The following is an 18010-nucleotide window of genomic DNA, read 5'->3' as shown; positions in this document are numbered from 1 at the left end:
ATTAAATGTTTAATTTCCCCTAGTAAGGATTGAACCCATAACCTATCATATTTGTGCCATGACTTGCCTCGAGGTTACAATCTTGTTCATAGTAATATACTTTCTACTCCAAAATAGAAGTTAGTACAAATTAAACAAAACCATTAAAATTATATTGGTGTCGTTTGATCATAGAATTAAAAGGGATCCCCAGACTTTTACGTGTCATTTGCTCTCGTTATTGCTTTTTCACCCTATCTAAAGTCGGGCATGGTGTTCGATAGGACGTGTGAATGTTATCTTTCTACGGGATATTCGGTTATTTTTGTCAGTTAATTTGTGAGTTAAATTTTTTAGACATTGTCAGTTCACTTGTGGTTGGTAATTTTTTTTCAGCTTCAACCTGTTTTCTCCATATAGCAGGATAGGCAAAGGAAGTGTAATAATCTGTTCCTCATTTTACACCGAATTCGTAAGGAATTGCGTGTTGAGTGGCGGAACTTAACGGCGCACAGACTCATATCAGGAATTATTAATAATGTTTTTATTGAATGGGATTCGAACCCACAACCTGTCGCAGTTCCAGGCACACTGTGCACCTGCACCACGACTGATCTCATTATGTATACTAACATACAATTACGAAACATACTTTCTATAGAAACTTGTAAGAAAAAATAAATATGCATTAACGGAATGATCTATACTTTTATACTGAAAATAAATGAATATTGTAAATATATATTTTTAATATATTTCTCCAGTAATGCAACGAATGGAAAAAGCTATACTATATTACATTTTTCATCCATTTCAGTATTACATATTATTTATTGGAAGAATATTATCATTGACGCCTTCGTTCTGCAAGTATTTATTTTTTAAACAGGTACAACTAGGCCGTGACCTCCATCTATTCATTTTATTCTTGGAACTTATTTCAAGAAGAAGTGAAGTTCAAGAAAAAAAATTAAAGATAGTGAGCAAAATGGGGTCAAGTGTCAGCTTGTTCGTATTAAATTGTATGTAAGTTTTAATGTTTGCGTTTGTTTCTTAATGAAAAAACAAAAGAAACACTATTTTTTTCACTAAGAAAATAGCAGTGAATAGTTGAAGTTGAAGTGGATGTGTTTTTTCGTTAATAATAAGTTTTGCTCTTTTAAATTTCCATTTGGAATTCCAGTCACCGCGAGACCGCGACAGATGTCACAGCGCTAACGGGAAATGTGAAATACAAAATAATATTTTATTAAATCAATATTATTGTTCATTTTCACCGTTCATTTTATGTTTATATTCAAGTTACTGGCTGTTAAGACAGAGGGAATTTAGTGTTATGACACTCTGTTCTCCACTTTTCGCCGAATTCTGGAAACATGGCGTTGATGAGTAGTCGGTATTTACCGCTGCGCTCTACCTTGTTACTAGAGCGAGCAAATTAAAATATTAAATATTTCTCTGCCTCTAGTGGAAATTGAACCCACAATCTGTTAAGTTTACATTTTTACTAAGCGCTACAGGCCTCGAAGTTATGATATATGGGAGAACTCGTTGCACTTTCAGCTAACCCCCCCCTTGGAATTGCTTCAACAGAACAGAATTCATACCTCGCAGAACTAACGAGTTTATTGGCGCATATATATACTCGTATACTACGCCCTAACAGAGTCATTGTTTTAAATAAAACAATAAAATTTTAAATTAATTTAAAACATTTTGACAATATTCCAATTTTTTATTACCTATTTCATTCAGTTTCGAGTACTATGCTTATATTGGCAGTCGTCATAGCTTCGTTAGTTTTAGTTTGGTCGATACATACCTACTATTTTATGATTTAATGTAGTTTGAATTTGTATTGAAACCCTCGTGGCGTTGGGGCACGAGGGTGTGACTGTAACGCGACGGTCGTGGGTTCGATTCCCACTCGGGTGAATCGCTTGAATGAACTCGCTTGTTAATATTTTGATTTCTTCGCTTAGAGACCAAGGCAAAAGCCCAGCGATTAGTTTCGCCATTCAACACGCATTGTCTCGAAAAATTCAGTGGAAAGTGGGGAATATAGAGTGACTTAACACTAGGTTCCCTCTGCCTCCCCAGTTATATATGCGGGATACAGCGTGAACGTGATAAATAAAAATAAAAAATGAATTTGTATGTAGGTCATAGTACGGAGAAAATACGAATTGTATATTCAATGTAAGTCAAGGTTGAATGAGAAACACAAAATATAAAGCACTATGGAGGTTAAAAGTAAGCGAGGCAAGCTTTTATGAAAATTTCGAGTATTATAAGTATTTATTAAATGGTTTTAATTGTTAATGTGGTTTTCTGGTTGTCATTGCTTAGTGCTTAGTATGACAGAGGTAACTAGTTCATTCCCTTTGATAGGTTCCGGAGAATGGAAGTGAGAAATATTAAATCTTTTGTATTTACATGAATTAAATATTAAAATGGCATAGGCGAAGTCAGTCGTAGCGCATTGGAATAAGCGTGAGGTTGTGAGTTCGATTCCTACTCGAGGATATTAAATATGTATTTCCTCGCTCTGGTAACAAGGTAAAGCGCGGCGTTGAGTTTCGCCACTCAACTCGCAATATCTCCAGAATTTAGGGAAAGCTCCCTGGATAAATCCTGGGATACATCCCAAGATGAAAAAAAAATCCAAATTTTTATTCTACGTTAAAATTAAGAAAAATAATATATAGTTTACTCCATCACAATAGTTTCTGCACTGGGAACCATAAACTAAAAACACAGGTTTCTATAACTGCTACGTCCAACACTTCTAAGGTATAATAGCTGGGGCGACCCCACGAGTGTGATAAAAAGAATCCGATAAGACAATTAAATTATATTATGCTATTAAAGACAATCTGATTTCACGTCAATTGCTTGGGTTTTCGCCACGCACGTAGATATAGGAGCTGGTGTCGTTAAGGTGGTGCCGAAAGTAAAATTAGGTTGACACGTGTTTTACCTTCCAAATGTCGATAGGTCGATTTCTTTGGAGGTCGACGTAGCGTGCAAGAGTGAATGATGGTTCTGAGTTCGATTTCCGCTCGACTGATTACTATTTAATATTTTCTTTGATCGGTTTGGTTACTAGGCTTGAGTTCCGCCACTTAAGTGAGGAATGGAAGTGTCTGAATGGTTAATGGAATGTTTTACACTAGGTTCCCAGGTTCCCCCTACCTACATCGTTGTCACAACTGCATAAAATAAAAAAAAATCCACAATTCATTTTAGGAAATTGAATTGAGTCATATAAAAGATATGTCTATTCAAATTTCTAAAATAGGCCGCATTTCCATAGCTCTCATTAATCACTTTAAACAAGAAATAACATTTATTTTTCCTTCAACATTTGGAAATGTAAAAGCGAACAGGAAAACAACTCAATTTCGAGCGAAATAAGCGTTCAAAACAAAAGAATTGATTCTGGCGACGTTTCAGTAATTATTCTGGTTTTACCATCTATTGCATACATCGTGCATCGGTGTGGGGAAATAACCTGTCCAAAGAACGAGCTGGTGTATTTCATCTCTGCGGTTGCATTACACAGACCTCACTGCATTCAGTGCATTTTGATTAGTGCAGCCTATATACGAGACTAAAGTAAATGTTTTTGTTTGATGAGCTGAAAAACTTTAGTTTTTAGTTTAGTAGGTCGTTTTTGCTGATTTTGTTGAGTATCGGTTGGTTGTAATTTTTTCATTAATTTGTGATTAAACAGTAATGAATAAAATGTTTTATAGCTTGACGTTCTATCACGCATATATATATCAATAAGCGAGACATGAACGCCTGCAACGTTTCCGCTCACGATGCGTCCAGTCGAGCGAAGTGGAGACAAAACACGAAGAAAGCAGATCCCACCATCAGATGAGAGCTGTATCACGCATATAGCTGATTAGAAAGCGGGAATTAATTTTAAAACATTCCGTTCCCCATCTTCAGCTAGAGGAAAAGAAGGGATGAGGGTACTCTGTCCCTGATAATGCAAGGACTATATTGCTGCCTATGAGGAAGTCGACGAATGTAAGGGCGCTCCCTGCGCCCACCAATGCCTTGTGAATAGGGATAATTAAATTATTCTGCCACTGGTGTGGCATCTTTCAGTGTTCCAGATATGGTTAAAAAGATTAGAGAGTCCAATAAGACCTAGTCATTCCACCACCATGTCTCCTAATCGATGATACAAAATTACAAGAATTAGAATCATTTTTTCATATAAAACATCTATTCCTAACAATGTTTGACGTTCAGCCTTATAGGGTGCGCCCTTCCTCTTGATATGTCACTGATTGTTAGATAAAGTAGCACGTCCCTTCACTCGCCCCACTTTGTACGACATGAGGCAATCTCAACATATGTTGTAATTTATGGCCCTAATGTGTCTAATCGTTGGACTGACTAATAGTTTTAATAGAGATCATTAGGGGTTATTATATTATAAGTATGTACTTAATTATTATTATATATAGAAGCCATATTGGGCCAAGGGTGTGATTGTAACGCGACGGTTATGGGTTCGATCCCCACTCGAGGAAGTGAAATATTTATTTACGTTTATATTTTCATGTCTTCCACTCAACACGCAATGCCTCCAGCATTCGGCAGAAAGTGGGGAACGGAGTGCCTTAACACTAGGTTCCCTCTGCCTACTCTTCTGTGTGCGGGATACAGCGTGATTTCGATTATTATTATATATAGAAGCCATAATGGCGCAATGGAACAACGATCGACTATTAAAATGATGGATGTGGATTTGATTCTCATTAGACGGGAAGGGGTTATATTTATAAAAAGTAAAATAATTTTGTAAGTATACGATGTAAGTAGCGAGATTACGTTCATCTAATCTAATAGACGTAGCGTTAAGTTCCCGTGCTCAAGATTTTTAATTGGGTAGAAAGTGGGGAAAGGAGTCTTACTAGGTACACTAGGTACCTCTGCCTATTCTATTATATGGGCTTAAATAGTTTACTCTAGCTTTATATTTTTAATTAAGTTCTTAAAAGCGTAATGCCTAATTAAGCCTAAATTAGTTTACCTTAGCGTAGTGGGATTTCGACTAAAAAAAAAAATTGGTGACTTGCCACTGGTTCCTTTTGCCTACTGTAAATTGTATGTACATATGCAATAATAAGATTATATTTAGAAAAAGTATTAAAATTGAACTTCAAAATTTTGCGGTTCGAATCCCGCTACTTAATTATTTTTATACGAACCAACAAGCTCATATTAAAGGTATAACATTTAATTAGTAAAATTGAGTTCATTTTATTTTGAATTGGGCCAATTAGATTTTATATGAATTTGAGGTTCTTTAAACGAGCTTAATCCCATTTATGAGTACGATTCTGTTTAGATAACATAAAAGAAAAAAGGTTCATTTCATTTGCTATTTCCTTTTGGAAAATCAAAAGCTTTTTGAGAAATATTTATAATATATAAACATGTGGTTGCCCTTAAATTGATATTTATTGCTTACTCTTCTTATTTAATGTTTGCTCAATTGATGTATGTTTTAAAATATATTTTTTTTTTTAGGTACATTCTTCTTGTATAATTCGGTTGAGAAAGCAGTAAAAATAAACCACAAGGAATAAGATGAGGTTAGTGTTTTTAAAATATTTTTTATGGTCCTCATACTTTAGCTAAATCAGCTTCACGCAGTATACCGCACAGATCAGGGTTGGCAGAGGGAACCTAGTATCTGCTATTCTATCAGCATATCCTACGAAGAAATCGTATCTCCACAGCATTCATCATCTTCTTACTTTTTTTATTAATTAGCAAAATAACTGATTTACAGCTATAAAAAGAAAAAGGTTAGCAATTAGCAATAGAAAAAAAGATAAAGCTTAGTTTACCTTTAGAAAAGAAATAATGTTAATTACGCTTACGCAAAACATAGAGCATTTTATCCAACTCAAAGAGATGTTAAGAGTCAACCTTTGTGTAGTTGCGCATAATGCTAAAGAAAAATCTTTATGATTTTATATGACGAGTGTAATATAAAGGGGTAGGAAAAACATTTGAAATTTTTATTTCCACGCATTTTCTGCATTTATAACCGACTTCTGTGAAAGGGGTGTTATCAATTCGGCTGTATTTTGTTGTTACATCAGGAGTTTGGACTGGGTGAACCGATTTTAATGATTCTTTTTTATTTGAAAGCTGGTGTTTTCCACGTGGTCCTATTTTAATTTGGTCCAGTTCTGAAAATGTTATTCATGAGAGAATTACATAAATCTTAAATTAGCATTTAGTATGTGCATCACCTCAACCGATTTCATATATTTTAATCTTTTTCTATCATCATCATCATCATCATCATCAACAGCCATCTTTTGTCCACTGCTGGACATAGGCCTTCCCCAATTCTCGTCACCACACTCCTCAGCTCTTCGAACCCATCCGCTTCCCGCCAACCTTTTTCTATATATTTTTCAAATTTCTTTGGTATAATATAATAAATGGCACTTTACTCGACTTTAAGTTTGCACTTGGTCGGTTGAATGTAAAATAGACAAGTATTAAACGTAATACGAGATTGTTTGAAAGCTTTTGACTTCGATGTTTTCTTTAACTTCAAACCTGTAAGTTTGATAGGAACGTTTGATGTCGATATTGTTGTGAGATTACTAAAGAAATTGCTTCTTGAATTTATAGCAGCGGTAATGTAATGTAAAATATTGAAGCCAGATGTGGCGTAGGGGCATAAAGTGTTACTGTAAACGCCGCAGGTTGTGAGTTCGATTTCCACTCGAAGAAGTGCGCGGTGTTGAGCACCGCCACCAAAAAAAATCAAAACAAAAAGATATGGATGATACGATAATCGAATTTAAGAAAATCGAAAATATTTGTAACTTATTTAAAGTGTTATACCACACTTAGGGAGAAAAATACTTTTTAGAAAACATATAAAAATTTGAACTTAGCGGGATTTGAACCTGAACTTGGAAAGCCGTACGTTTTAATTTTTTATACGTTTTCTAAACGATTAAATCAAAAATACTTGGCGCAATAAATATTGAAAATTGCACAATTAATGTTAATTGGACACAGATGCGGGCCGACATGTCTATAATGTATCTATAGGTACTTGGCAAATATTGAGGTGAGCCAAACATATCATTAGGTGTCGATTCGTCTGTCTAGACTAGTCAATACTATATTATATGTAATCAATTAAGGTTTCTCGGAGCTGAGAAGAACGAGAAGGCCTGTTTTCGAAGATCAACCGAGATCTCTCCCTGACTTTCTTACCCCATCATAAATCTTTTTTGCTATTCTTTAATCACTCATTCGTTCGACGTGCCCAAACCAGCTAGCTGAGCACGTTCTTGGTCATTCTCATCGTGAGATCCTCCCTAGCATTTGCTATCATGTGTATCTCTTCATTGAGGAACTGCTAAGCTGACTCTGCATGTTTCGTCAATGTAGCTAAGGCACCATTAACCCTTTTACCGGTAGCAATACGCCTTTCCACATCCATCTCGTATCTTCCATGTGTACTGAAAATACTTCCCAAATACTTCATTTATTTATTTTAATATCTTACCATTTATACTGATTTTGCATTCCGTAATTTATTCATTTCTTTTAAGTATTATAACCTTTGGTTTTCTTGTATTCAGGCTTAGACCATTATTTTCATAAACTATTTTTTTAAATATTACTCTATCTGTCTACTAATACTCTGCCTACTAATGTCTACTAATGTCTACTAATCTGGCATCAATATGAAAAAAAAAAACACAGATACACAGAAAATCTATTTATTCCGTTAATAATAATAATAGAAGAACGTCGTAAACAAAACTTGTTCAATCAAAGCTTAATTGTTTTTGTTTAGGAATACCACAAAAACAATGAACTTAAAAAAACAAACAATGAAGTTATCAGAACTTTCAAGGTTGAGAGCAGAGTTAATAAACAAAAGCTCTATAAATATGGGATATAAGAAAAATAGAATGAGTCTCAATGAGAACGGAGTGTCTTAACATTACGTTCCCATGTTCCCTCTGCTTATTATCTTGCCCGCTTCGCCTATAAGTGACGTCCATGCAAAATTTGAGACCCCTAGCATTTGTAGTAACGAAGTTCCATACAAACTTTAGATCCCAAAAACAATCCCTTAGAGGTCGAATATTGCAAATTCCCGTCTTAGCGAGCACCTACGTCCTATAAATAACTTCTATGCAAAATTTGAGATTTCTAGCACGTGTAGTTTCTGAGATTTCGTGATGAGTGAGTGACCTTTCGATTTTATATATATAGATAAGCAAATATTATAGAAGTTTTGTGCTAAATACCGTACCAGTCACTATCACCATAATTAAGGGATTGAACGAATGAAATTTGAATAGATATGGAGAACCAGGTCACTCATTTTCGACTTCCACTGTTTCAAGTAGTTTAAATAGTAAGGAGATATAACATATAATAAGTACGTTACATACATACAACTCACATTCATAGGTCACAGTGGCAACACACTGTGGGGGCCTATTTTCGTGAAAACAAAGGAATCTCGATGGATGAGCTTCTTTGTCCCGATAGTAATCAACCGGTACAAGTCTTGAGAGGATAAGTGTATTCTTTCTTATTTATTAACACTAGGATTTTTTTTAGGTTAGGTTTTTGACCTTTGGATTTTGTTTTTCGATTTTGATGGGTGAGATAAGTGATTTCTGTGATGTATATAGATAGGAAAGTGAGGCCAGTCGTGGGGCAGTAGTTGTTTGTAATTGTAAACGTTAATGGTTCTATTCTCACTCCAGGAAATCAAATGTTTAATACTACTGGGCCCGTGCGGGGCTACGCCCGCTTGAAATAGAAATATTAATAAAGAAATTGAAAACTAAAGCAATTAGCAAATAAGTAAGTACTTTAAATTGACATTACTTTTTTATTTATGAACCGATTATAATAAAATAAACCCTATATGTTTTCGGGATCTTGCCAGAATCCAATAGTGAAAACAGCATCCGTCAGTTAAGCCGATTCTAAGATTAGCGAAAACAAACGCATAGACAAACAGACAAAACATTTAAAAATCATATCAAAGCGCGGCTTTTAGTTCCGCAACTCAACGTACAAGCCTCCAGAATTCGCCTGAAAATGGGGAACCTATCTTAACACTAGGTTCCCTCTGCCTACCCTACTCTGTGCGTGATACAACGTAAAACTGAAAAAACAAAGACATCATTGTTTATTTTCTATACAAGATCGAAACACATCTCATATAGCAGGAAATGTTTTATTCAATTCGTTCGTTCTTTTGATTTTATTTCGCAATAGAGCACTTTCTTTCAAAATTATCACTCTACCAGCACTAAGTAATTGATTGAGAATTCTTTTAAGAATATCGAAAATCTATCAATAAATGGGTCTAAAACGGATTTAGTCAAAGTTAAAAGGAAGAAGCCGTTAACTAGATAAGAGGGGACGCTATGGAATAATGGACTTTTTTGTCGTTGCCGCGCTCATGATGAAATTGGGAACTGTCCGATACAAAATTTCTTTAAGGTGTTGGGAATTGTTGGGAATGTTATTAAATGCTCTTGTGGGTTTGATTTTCACTCGAGGAATTGAAATAATTAATAAATTCTGAATACGCAATGCCTCCAGAATTCAGCAGAAAGTGGGAAATGAAATGTCTTAACACTAGCCTTCGTCTACATATCCTGCTACATGCGGGATACAGCGTGAAAAAAAAAAGAATTATTAGGTCACGTTCTTTTTAAATTTACCAATAAACACAATCTTCAAATATTTAAGAGTGGGTTCTAACCTTACGAATATACAAACTGTGTGAGACTTGCTGGCTTTGGAAGGGCTCTTTCAGTCCTTCAAATACTATAATCCATTAGACATTGATGAGGGCCCTTATAGTCCTCAGGAACACAACCTACGAGTATATGAAGTTAACTTATTGAGACAGACATATTCATTATACATTAAATAATAAGTTTTTTTACTTTCATCGAAACTCCATTTCGTTGATAGCAAAGTACGCAGAGGGAACCTGAGGATCTAGTGTTAACACACTCCGTTCCTATTAAAACACTTCCTTTCCCCACTTTCCACCGAATTCTGAAGGCATTGCGTGTTCAATGGAGGAATTCAACGTCGTCATTTGCCTCGTTACTGAAGCGATCGTTATTTTTTTTCCTCGAGTGGGAATCGAACCCACAACCAGTCACATTTACAGTTGTCACAACTGGCCTCAAATTATAAATCAATAAAGAAAAATACTAAAAAATGGCACGAAACAAACTTTGAAGTGTAATACCATTTACAATTTTAAAAAAAATATCTAGATTTGAACTTAACACATCACTGCAAGCAGATATCCACACCACCACTCCACTATAAGGTCTTATAGAACGACTACAGAAATAAACCTTCATATAAAACGCAATCGACCAAACATAAGTATATTAGCAAACGTTCATTTTATTAATTAACTGCAACGGCCGGTTAATTGAATTGAATAGAATAGAATAGAATTAATTCTATTTCAATTAAATAAATACATGAACGTATTGTTTGTATTGTTTTGAACTACTGTTGTTCTCCTGTCAAATATTAACTTGCAAATATTACTGTTATTGATGAAAGTTATTAGTAAAATAGCAGCAATATGGCAGGTGCTTCACAAATTAAAATAATAGTAAGTTTAGAAGGATAAAAGGAGAGAACTCTCCGTTTCTTTCTCCACTCTCCGCCTGGTTAGAATCATAATGATATATGTTATTAATTGTTGATTTTGTAGCCACCGTTGGGCAGAGTCTGGTTGTAAACGCGGTGGAAGTGGGTTCGATTACTATTCGGGGTGATTATTATAAATGAAATTAAAGTGATTGTTATATTAAATGTTATTTACAATATCCCACTTAAGTAAGATATAACTCGGGTAAGCAGAGCGGCGTTTAGTTCCGCCATTTAACACGAAAATAAGGGAACAGAATATCTTCGTAAATCTAAAAATAGAACTTAAATTCATATTTAAACAATAATTAAAATATACCGATTTTCTTTCATCTACTCCAGAATAATGCAAGCTATTAGAAACAGCATATTACTCAAAAATAATGGCGCTGGGCAACTAGAGAACGTTTCTACTAAAAATAAATGTACTATACATTTCATATATGGTTTTTAAATCAAAAGCTAAAAAACTGGGTCACGGCACATATTAAACTATGTTATTAAGTTCGAACCTATATATATATATATGACGGCGCGTTGCTATGTATTAGTTTTAATTATAATTTCGCAATTATTACATTTCGATTTTAATTGATTAATGTAATGGATTATATTAGAAGAATATTTAAAATGGAGCGGGTAACCCCGAATAGGGTAGTAGGTGTAGCCACGAGTAATAGCAGACGTCATTGGTTGACAGCTATGGCGTGAGATGTTCACCAATTAACCTATTGGCTCCTAATCTATTGCAATTTTGCTAATCTTGTGAGATTTATTGTAAAACTGTTATGTAAACGAGTAATAAGACATTGTGGAATATAAGTGTGACTTTTATTTAAACATCTCTGTTGCTACAACGCCCACAAATGAATAGTAACAGCCAAGACCGCTTTGAGGCCCCTTCTGATGCTTCTACATCAGAAGTGGGATTACCAGCAACTAATGAGGAACAAAATACAGGATAAAGTGTTAAAATTTGACAAGATGTGAAAATTGGAAAAAAATGTGAAGTTGAAAATTTATTTTTGACATGCAGAAACAAAATTTTACGGGAGCCATTAGTATCTGACATTTAAAAAATGTTACGAAAGTTTAATTCTGATGCTGCAGACCACGACGTTCTCACTTGGTGTGACATATGTTTATAAGAAAAACTTATTTATGGCAGTGATTTGATAATTACAATGAGCAAGGCACAAAAAGAGTTAGAGAGAATTTGACAAATCCGAGATTGATTGCAATTGTAAAGGAAAGTATTAAAAAATAAGTTAAGTATTCGTGACAGTAAGAATATCGCTTCTGATTTAATGCGGAACTCAAGTTCTCGCAGGATTCAGTTGACATAGCTAATGAATAATTTGTCAGCATTGGTGGAAATCTTGCCGAGAAGATAAAAAAAATAGGTCTCCTAATATTAGTGGAAAACCACAAGTAGATAACATCAAATTGTCGTTCGTTTTACTTGATACTGATGAAATTGAAGTTGTAAGAATTATAGATTCGTTAAAATCTAACTGTGATTTTGGTGTAAGGGGTAATGAACACAAACTTTTCGAAAGCTATCTCACGGATAAAATTCAAAGCACTAAAATAGAAGAATATATCAGCATAAACCTTCCTATCATATATGGCATTCCACAGGGAAGTATATTGGGACCAACACTATTTTAATATTGAATTTACCTATAAACTTTTGAAAAATGGTGTCTTTTACTGATGACACCGTTTTACTAGTAAAAGGAGAACCTGGGAAAAAGCCTTTTATAATGCTCAGGTACTCAAGGGATCGGCGTCATCTTGATTTGCTCAATCTAATTTTTCCCGGATTTAAATGGCCACAATTAAAATATCTGTTCTTAGCTAGATTTGATACTGTTGAGACTCCAGCTGCAATTTATGGCGATTACACAATGGTGGTCCAAGGGAAGACGAGTGTTTATCTGCGTATGTCGGGCGCAGCTTATTACACTGTTCAGAAATATTTAGAGGATAAACATGTATGAAAATAATGTCTATTGAATGTCATGCAGGATAGCTGCCAGCTAAGATTATTACCAAATTAATGATGTTATAAATGATAACACGCCTTGGGAATGAAATGCTCGCTTCAGTCTCTTTCAAAGAAAGAGAGGACATCCGATTGGTGAGAAGACTACTCCGACTATGGAAGTGAAAAAGCCACTAATAGAATCATCACAGCGATGCTATAACTGTGACAAGCAGGGTCACGTACTCAGTGATTGTTGTGGCAATAGTGGTTGTAATAGCAATTTCTTATTTACGTTGTGAGTTTTCAGATACTACCTCACCTCTACAGTCTAAGGAAGTTGGTGTGCAGATGAAGGTGATTACTCCAACTTGCTTCACGTGTGGTGAATGCGGCCACATCGCACTGCGCTGTGTCAGTATGGATACCGGGGCAAGCGGTGAACGGGTTGAACGATGGGTGAATGTTTGCTACATTCAACTAGCTATGGATCAGTTCTTAGATGAATCTGGTGAGAAGTTTTCATTTTGTTTCGGCTCTGTTGCCGAATGCTCTTTAATAAAGTCAGCTCTGTCGAGATAGATAATAATAAGTCATGGCAAGATGCACTACCTGACAATCAGCTAGCCATTAGCGCAGCTATTATGAGTAGGATAACCAGGGCGAGTCCTTTAGAATTGTTAGTAGTAAAGGTTTTTATGCCTCTAAACTTAATGTAATTAGCCACGGATGAATTTGATTTGAATTTTATTATCGAGTAATCGACACGAGCAAATGAAGCTAATGCTTCTTCTGAGAAGGTTTAGTTTGATAAACGTAAAGCAAAGTTAAAGAATTAAGTAGGTGATTATGTGATGTAACCAAAACAAGCTTGACCCAAAATTTTAAAGACTCTTAAAAGAGCCCGTAAGCCCGTAGTAATTGGCTTTCAATTCTAGTAGCACGTAGTAGTGCGGGAGATTGCAAGCAACAAAATAAAGTCAGAATGTGCCGATGACGGCCATGTAAAATAGTTACATACCCCTTTTACCCCTGTAGTAGCCTGTGTGGCTAAGACAAACAAACAAAGCTAAGACAAACAAAACAAACAAAAAAAAAACCAAAAAAAAAAAGAACTGGCAAACTAGAAAAACTAGCCTTTGTGGTAATGCTAGACCTTGTGGCAACGACTAGCCTTTGTGGCAACGACTAGCCCTTGTGGCAACGACTAGCCTTTGTGGCAACGACTAGCCCTTGTGGCAACGACTAGCCTTTGTGGCGACGACTAGCCTGTGTGGCGACGACTAGCCTGTGTGGCGACGAGTAGCCTGTGTGGCGACGAGTAGCCTGTGTGGCGACGAGTAGCCTGTGTGGCGACGAGTAGCCTGTGTGGCGACGAGTAGCCTGTGTGGCGACGAGTAGCCTGTGTGGCGACGAGTAGCCTGTGTGGCCACGAGTAGCCTGTGTGGCAGCAGCTAGCCTGTGTGGCAGCAGCTAGCCTGTGTGGCAGCAGCTAGCCTGTGTGGCAATGGCTGGCCTGTGTGGCAAAAACTAGCCTGTGTGGCAATGACTGGCCTGTGTGGCAATTACTAACCGTTGTGGCAATGACTTGTCTGTGTGACTGTTAGCCTATGTGGTATTGACTAACGGATGTGACATTTGTAAGATTGTTATGTTTGCCTTATACGAAACAATTCGTAGTATTTATAATACACTTATAAAATTGTAATCATTATGAGTTCACTGTTACATCCACTAAGTGGAGATATTGTGTGGTCAGGAAGACCGAACGGGACGTATTGCAAAGCACTATGTTTATTGTTCACAGATTGAACCTATGCACACGAGGGCGTGTGACGATGCAGGACGGCCGTGACGGCGCGTTGCTATGTATTAGTTTTAATTATAATTTCGCAATTATTACATTTCGATTTTAATTGATTAATGTAATGGATTATATTAGAAGAATATTTAAAATGGAGCGGGTAACCCCGAATAGGGTAGTAGGTGTAGCCACGAGTAATAGCAGACGTCATTGGTTGACAGCTATGGCGTGAGATGTTCACCAATTAACCTATTGGCTCCTAATCTATTGCAATTTTGCTAATCTTGTGAGATTTATTGTAAAACTGTTATGTAAACGAGTAATAAGACATTGTGGAATATAAGTGTGACTTTTATTTAAACATCTCTGTTGCTACAACGCCCACAAATGAATAGTAACAGCCAAGACCGCTTTGAGGCCCCTTCTGATGCTTCTACATATATATATATATATAATATTTACAAACGGAAATAATAGAGGCCGGGGCAGCAGCACAAGGGTGTGACTGTAACGTGACGGTTGTGAGTTCGATCCCCACTGGAGGAAGTGAAATATTTATTTACGTTTATATTTCCATTTCTTCGCTCTGGTGTCGAAGTGTTCTACTACACGCAATGCCTCCAGAATTCGGCAGAAAGTGGGGAACGGAGTGTATTAACACTAGATTTCCTTTGCCTATCCTGCTGTGTACGGGATACAGCGTGAAACTGATTTTAGAAAGATAAGAAATTATCTAAAACAAAATATTTTAGTTCTAAATTTATTCAATGTGTAAAATTAGAAATTTTCTCAAAAAAATATCTTAAAAGATAATTAATTTAATGGCCATCTATCAATTTACCATTTACCACGACTCCAGTAGAATAGTTTGGGATTTTCTTTGGTACTTTTACTTAGAGAAGTGGGTCGCTCCGTCTAACACTCGCCGGCTTTCTATCGAACTTCATACTTGAGTGTCTTGTTTGGATTGCCGAAAACTTCCAGACAGACGTTCTTATTAGTAAAATTTGATTAAGCTAATTAAAATTATACACGATTTTTATTACTTAAAGAAAAATATCGACAGACCCTGGCAATAGCCGGGATTAATGCCAGGAGGAAGAAAAATATATGGTAGGTACATAGATTGGTTCGATTCTCGAATTAACGTAATGTTTGAATGTGGGACGGAGTGTTTTAACACTAACCTAGGTTCCCGTTACGTGCGAAATGTGAGCAAGCTATTATATTAATTGTTATAAAAATACAGTGAAAGCATATTTCAAAACAGCAAACTTGGATTTTTTCACAGGCAATGTTAGTTCGTTTTTCCATTCCATTCCATCAGCCTTTTAACATCCTCTGCTGGACATAGACCTCCCCCAATGCTCGCCACTCCGTCCGGTTCTGCGCCCTTTGAATCCAGCGGGTTCCAGCTGTCTTCTTGAGGTCATCCACCTGGTTGGAAGGCGGCCTGTACTCTTTTTGCCGAGACGTGGTCGCCATTCGAGGACCTTCCTTCCCCATCGGTTGTAGGTCCTTCTGACAATATGGTCTGCCCATTGCCACTTCAGCTTGCAGATTTTGAGAGCTATTTAGTAAGCTAGCTAACTGGTTCGTTTAACTGATAATAAATAAACGATTTCTATTTATTCATATAAGAGTAAGTTTATTTACTTTTGATGGCAACGAACGACTTCTACTAGAAAATGCAGCAAAATAATAAATGAAAACAAAATATATGCATTTAATTTATTAGAGTGTCTTCCCCTGTTGTTTGTCTACGTTAAAACTCGCGACAAAACCAACTAAGCGGGCGAAGCTACTTTCGTTCTAAGGTTTATTTAGGTGACAGAATGAAACTATTTTCAATTTAAAATGTATGCATAAATCGTTTCTATTTTTATTTGTGTTAAAATATATTTAGACGTCGTTTAATAATTTTTGAGGCCGTCAACGCGACGATGGTGGGTTTGATCCCCACTAATTATTGCTGTGTTTTCTATTAAACATAATTAAATTAGGCATCGATAACTTAATTTCGATATTAAGGTCGGAGGAAAATGTAGAGAATTTAAATTCTTTTTTTATAGTAGTAACAAAGGCGAAATGTACTTAAATAAGAATTTATTGAATCAAATACAAAATGATTTCTTAAATATAATACGCAACCAAAATACAGGAGATTTTATTGATTCGTAACAGGATAACACTTTCGATTTTAATAAGAGAACTCATCGATCAAATGTCAGCCATCTTGTATAATTTAAGTGAACTGGGAAACTCCTTATAGCGATATCTTATTTTGTTTACGTTTATATTATAAAATTAATACGGAAAATGTACTACAAGTTAAAAAGCTGGCAGTAATTATATATGTGTAATCGCAATAATTTCTATACATAAAGTAGTAATATCTCATGAAAATATAAATATGAAATAAGAGCCAAGTTAAATATTCAGCAAGGCATCGTTCTCCATTTCACCGACAAAGGAATAGGAGATCTATATGAGTTCTGTTTTCACTCAGGATAAAATTCAAGCTCTTAATTGGACTTGGCTATTTTTACCACCAGGATCCAAATCAACTATCAACTTAATAGTCTAGTACAAGAAGTAAATCAAGTTGCAATTATAAAAAAAATATGCTATATACAGGCCGACGTAGCGCAGCGGCACAAGGGTGTGACTGTAACGCGACGGTTGCGGGTTCGATCCCCACTCGAGGAAGTGAAATATTTATTTACGTTTATATTTCCATTTCTTCGCTCTGGTGTCGAGGCAAAGCACAGCGTTTAGTTCTGCCACTCAACACTAAATGCTTCCAGAATTCGGCAGAAAGTCGGGAACGGTGTCTCTCAACACTAGGTTCCTTTTATCTAGCCTGCTGTGTGCGGGATACAGCGTGAAGCTGATTTATAAGCAATCAAAATTAATATAAATTTTGCTCGCACATTATTCTACCGCCTGATACAAAGCGAGGTAATCGATATTTATCAGAAATTTCGCTTAACAATAGAAGGAGAATAAATTAAATCTGTAAACAGTTGCTATAATTTGTATGTACATAGTCTTAGATAGTGAAATTTGACATTGTTTATATTAGAAGGGTGGTAAGTACGTAGAATTATTTGAAGGGTAACTTAAAATTAATTTTGAGGTGTTATTTCTTGTCTGCCATATAAAATATTTAAACACTTTATTAAACTTTTATTTCAACTTTACGCTGTATCCCGCATGTAGAAGGGTAGGCGCATGCAGAGGAAGCCTAGTGCTAAGATACTCCGCTCCCTACTTTAACCCGAATCCTGCAGGCATGCGTGTTAAGTGGTGAAAATCTATGCCGAGCTTTTGACCTTGGTGCCAGAAAGAAGAAATGAAAATATTAAATATTTCATTTAATCGATTTATTTTTCTTGCATTGCTAAAGTTGATGGGATGGCTGGTGTTGGTATTGATGGTGGTTTTATGTCACATATTGGTGATGGTTTTATATCTTGATTTTCCTATACTTAGTTTAGAAATCTTTAAAG

General features: G+C 35.8%; 1 protein-coding gene across 4 annotated transcripts in view; it reads left to right on the top strand.

Annotated features, from left to right (window-relative positions):
- The window catches only part of LOC146540602 (potassium channel subfamily K member 2-like), a 271497-nt gene that overhangs the window by 20121 nt on the left and 233366 nt on the right, over nucleotides 1–18010 (top strand). For 2 of the 4 annotated variants that reach the window (XM_085199387.1, XM_085199377.1), the window contains exon 2: nucleotides 5536–5600. The exons of the other annotated variants lie outside the window; for them this stretch is intronic. The gene's annotated coding sequence lies outside the window, so the exon portion shown is untranslated. The remainder of the gene's footprint in view (nucleotides 1–5535; nucleotides 5601–18010) is intronic. 4 annotated transcript variants of the gene reach the window in all.

The sequence above is a fragment of the Heliconius melpomene genome, chromosome 2 (genome assembly GCF_056956725.1).
Source record: "Heliconius melpomene rosina isolate 202511_hmr_F chromosome 2, ASM5695672v1, whole genome shotgun sequence".
In the NCBI taxonomy this organism is placed as follows: domain Eukaryota; kingdom Metazoa; phylum Arthropoda; class Insecta; order Lepidoptera; family Nymphalidae; genus Heliconius; species Heliconius melpomene.
This window is presented reverse-complemented; position numbering and strand designations above follow the sequence as displayed.